The sequence below is a fragment of the Mya arenaria genome, chromosome 7 (genome assembly GCF_026914265.1).
Source record: "Mya arenaria isolate MELC-2E11 chromosome 7, ASM2691426v1".
Classification (NCBI taxonomy): Eukaryota; Metazoa; Mollusca; class Bivalvia; order Myida; family Myidae; genus Mya; species Mya arenaria.
Window position 1 is genome coordinate 54545588 of NC_069128.1, and position 5307 is coordinate 54550894.

Here is a 5307-nt window from a genome sequence, read left to right on the forward strand (position 1 = left end):
ACAACTGAAAAAATAACAAACGTTTTAATTGCGACATGTTACAGTTCAGTACATTGTAAGAATTAATGGTTGAAAGAAGGCCGAAATGTTTCATCTTTGTTTAAATTTTACATGTGATTTACGTAAAATATTTGCGTTTTTAAAGCACAAAAATGGCTTGAAATATACGCCAAATTGCACCGTCAACAAAATTCCCGGACCCCCTATAAACTGGTTGCGAGTACATATTAAACGTCTATAGGTACGCCCCTGTACTTTCTGCATGTAAAACATTCTAATTAGTGTTAAAAAAGTAAAAATTATGAGCATTCATAATATTTTATACATGTACTTAGCAATACTGCATACTGAACTTGAGTTATACTTCGAAGGTTATGTATTCAACAATGTGAATTAAACCTGAAATAACAAATCAACCTGTGAGAAATGATTGAGTCACCAGAGCCTTTCCTGTCGCCCTTATTTAGGGACTGAGTCATGGACAAAGGCGGCCCTTTTATCAGTGTTACTGTACATGGAGTTGAACTAACTACAGATCTACTGAAAAATAGTAATCATTATCACAGGAGATAAATTTGTTTGTGTTATTACATGAGGTACATATTTATTTTTCAAAATTGGTGTTTAATTATTAATGAAATGTACATTGTAAGTTTACATGTATAAATACGTGTTTCAACACGGACATATAAACCAATGGTTTACATGTTCTAGGTAAATAAATATAAACAACATCCAAAACAACTCTATTAGATGACTGATGGCTTAAACTTCATTCATGAAATTTAAAGATCCAATAATTTATAATAATTACTACAGGCGCGTAGGAGCTGGGGTAGCAGGGGCCGCGACCGCGGCCCCAATATACTGGCTAGTAACGGCAATTGGGCCGCGAATATTTGATACCAAATTTCCTAATAATCGTATTTTAAATAAAGCTACGCGCATATAGATCAGTAGCAGTCTTACACGATATTGAATAAACAGGTCACCATGTCATAATTAAACCTGTGACCATCTAGCTTATTGGCGTGTGAATGGCGTGAAAACAGTCGGTAGATTATTGAAGACGGGTAAGTGGAAGATGAGGCAATAAGACAATAATTATTTGTATCGTTTTTGATGTTTCAAAAACTGTAGTTGAAGAACTGAGAAAGGAAATGAGTCCCGACACTCCTGGATTTAGAGTGCTGTGCCCGACTAGATGGACTGTTAGAGCGGAGTGTTTGAAAAGTGTCTTAGACAATTATTCAGTTCTCCAGAAATTGTGGGATACCACCTATGAGACCACAAAAGACACTGAGACCAAAGCGCGCATTGTTGGTGTGTTGGTGTTAAGAGTCAGATGGCCTCATTTGACTTTATCTATTGTGTGACACTTGGGTATGAACCGTTTAAGCACAATGACAACCTAAGCAAGGCTCTAACAAAGACATATAAGCTTCTGAAGGTCACGATCTTGCCCATGTGTCAGTGTCTAAATGCAATAGTGAATGAATGTTACTAAACGATAATAGTTTTATATCTATCAACTATTTTAACCAATAAAGGTTTAGATAAAAAACATGAAAATAATACCTGAACTCACTGGAAATCGAGTCTTTCAATGCTTAAAATTGAAAAAATCTGGAAGGGAGGGGACACCCCTTGTCAACTTCCTACCTACGCGCCTGTACTATTATTAATTAAACTTCGAAAAATGATTGTCGACTATTAAATGTTTAGTGGTTTATAACCTTGCCGTAAAAAATAACGAGGTTTGCAATAGGTTGCGCAAAAATCTTTCAGCCAATGGTTGAAGTTGTTACGTAGTCCATAAGGTTAAAATGGCCGAAAAAGTCGTCTGAAAAAGGAAGAAGAAAAATCATTGACTTAGTTTAACATATGTTTACTTATTACCGATTAATGATATTCGACCATAAGCAGGTGGTTTTTCGTTTGTTTCCAGTCGTTATTTATGCACTGATGATAATTTGTTAGGTGTTAAAGTGTCAATAACTCAATGTCGTGTCTGTGTGACAGTGACATAGTCCAAATAATTGTACGTTGACGGATTTTTTTTTAGATTTTTGATATGGCAAATCCTTCACGTACAAATTGTTTAGTATCAAAAGTGGGTAGTTGTTCCGATCAGGATTCCGGGTTAAAGCATATAGCGTCTATAAAATATCATAAAACCAAGAAATTTTACCAGATAATGATATATTAGTTTCGTACACAAAAAAATAAATATCCAACTTATAATTATGAGTTTGACGGCTTTTTTTCATTTCATTCTGTCAAAACATAACGATATATACATGAAGGGCACCTGCAAGGCTTTAGGGCACAGTTTTAAATCGCTCGGAACATTTCGGCCATGGCCGAGTTGTTACGATTGTATAACGAGGTCTATCTCGAAGCTTTGTCGGAGGAGGCCGAGCTATTACGATTGTATCGAGTTGTTCCCCTTCGCATAATTGTTGTCTGTGTCAGTCAACTTTCGTTTTATTGGAAAGGTAAACAACTTGTTTTAATGCACTAAATGCTTGTTTAGTGCAAAATAACATTTCACTTACATGGTAAAATATGAATATAACTCTTTATGATCAATTTCAACCATAAAAATACTTCACTTAAAACAATTTCAATATTTTTAAAACACCCCCGTTTTTTGCACATTCCCGTTTAGACGTTAGGGATTGGAAGAATCCCGTATAACACGTCTATTATTTTAGACTAGACAGTGACAGTGATAGATTTTAAAATATTTAGTTCGATGATGAAATTGCATATATTGAAATTAAAACATAAATTTTGGAGGAAAAGTTTGGCCAGTGTGGGGCTTTGAACCCATGACGGCTAGTCCAAACAATTGTATGTTAATGGACTTTTTTAGTTTTTTTTTATATGGCATATCCTTCACATATAAATTGTTTTGTACCAAAAGTGGGTATTATTCCGATCAGGATTCTAGGTTGAAGCATATTGCACCTATAAAATATAAAAACAAGAAATATTACCAGTTAATGTTATTTTATATTAGTTCCATACACACACAAATAAATACCCAACAAATTATTATAAGTTTGATTTGTTTTTCTTCATTTTATACTCTCAAAACATAACGATATATATACATGAAGGGCACTTGCGAGGCCGGGGTTCAAAGTTTTACAATAACCGAAGCACTTTGGCCATGGCCGAGTTGTTACAATTGTACTTACAAAGTCTATCTCAAAGCTTGCCGGAGATGGTTGACATAATTACGCTTGGCATAATTGTTATCTGTATCAGTAAAGTTTTGTTTTATTGGAAAGGTAAATCCTGCATTTGAATGCATTTAACCTGATGGCTGGTTGGTACCCACACACTAGACTCCCACAGTCTCACCTATTAACCTGTTAGGCCGACGGAGGCACTCCTGCCGACTACTGCCACCATTAAAGTAAACCTGAGCCCGTGTGCTCAAACCCACAACCGCAGGAACACTTGCATGGAAATTAATACTTCCCACTACATGCTCTACCTTTAGAATGCTAAACCTGGTTACTTTGAGCCTGGTTAGTGCTGTATTGTGTGTATGGGTAAAAACCAGCCGCCATGCTATTCATCCGGTGGAAGTATGTTTTAGCCCCACAGTGGATGCACTTTTCCTCCCAGGTTAACTTTACGGATGTCAGAAGTAAAAAGGCGAGAGAGTCTGATTCAGCCTGAAAGGTTCATGAGCAGAGTGGTGTAGTGTGTGTGCGCGCGTGTGTCGATGGTTATTTGAAAAAAACATTTATCACTGATGAAACTGGAATTTAAGCTTATTTATTGGAATGGGATTTACTGTTGAGAATTGTCGATTTAAAGGGAAACATAAATATATTCAAATGATACTAAGTTTCCATGAACCCTGGTATTGTGACTTACCAGTTTGGCTGCCCAAACCCCTCACAACAGGAATACAAGCACAAGATTTACTGCTGTCATTGATTCTAAGGGTACAATTGGCTAGCTTAAAGGGGTTGTTTTTTTTTCAAAATAATATATGGAATAAGTGCATAAATCTAAATGATAGATCTTGTTTTAGTTTTGTATAATTAAAAAAAGAAAGAAACCAGACGCAAAGAGAAAGTCTATATTGGCAATACAAATAAGTTATAAATGTTGCTTTAGTGTCAGCTACATCTAGATTATGATAGGTCCCAGAGTTTGAAAGTTTGCTGATTTAGCTGAAATTCTCTTGTAAACAAGGCCAGACAGATTCTGACTGAATACAAGATTAAATCAGAAGGCAAGAGTAAAGTCCTGGCCTGAGAGGGTATTGATTGTGGCTGCTTATATTGATCTTCTGGGTCCTTTTTGTCCCTTGAGAATAAACCTGTATGAATTCATATAAATGGACACAAATTCATACCACCAAAACTTTTTGCTTGCTTTTGAAAATGATTCCTTCAGCTTCAATATATTCCATCCTTTTTACAAGTATATGTATGCCTGTATGTGTTTATGTTAGATTTACAAATAATTATATAGCTAGGAGAATTTATTAAATATATATTGTACATTTTATGTTTAACAGTGTATTTTCTTTCCAATTTTGCCGCCCTTTCCAAGGTCAAAAATATAAGATAAAAAAAATAAAAAAGTAAGATTTCCAAATTTTTCTTCATTAGGAAAGAAACTGAGTCAAAATTTTAATTAAGCAACAATTTGGACACCCTAAAAAATAATAACTGCTGTATTGTTACAGCAAAACAACATCACTTCAGTCTTTATTTTTCTCTTCCTATTTCTTATAGCATGTTATTAATTTCTTCAAAAATTTAGTCAAATGAACCCCATTTTTTCCCAGTCAGAACGACCTCGACCTCTTCCCAAAATGATGGAGAAACGCTGTGTAATAGCTTCAGTTAATTAATGACGTTAGAACTTCAGTGTAAAGACATAAATAAATATTTCATGGTTTAAACTCATATCCAATGATTCAGAGTCTATAAATGGCAAAGTACGTATAATTATAGACTTTAGTTCCAAGACAGAGAAATACAATACAATTTGCGAAATTGAGAGTTAGAGGAAGATAATTATCTTAACGCATTAGTAGATAATTGATTAATGTATGTCAGCGCCAGAGGAGCGTAGGTTGAATCAAGGTTGATTTCTCAGCCCTGGTATGAGTGTATCATTGAGATTTTGCAATATCGCTGCTGTATGTGTAAACATCGCTTCCCATTGGCTGTTCTGGGAAAATAGGTTACAGTAGTAGAATGCTGATGGCTGTATAGTAAGGATGGAATTATAGCTTGTTTAGTGTGCTGATTATGTGTTGAATGTGCA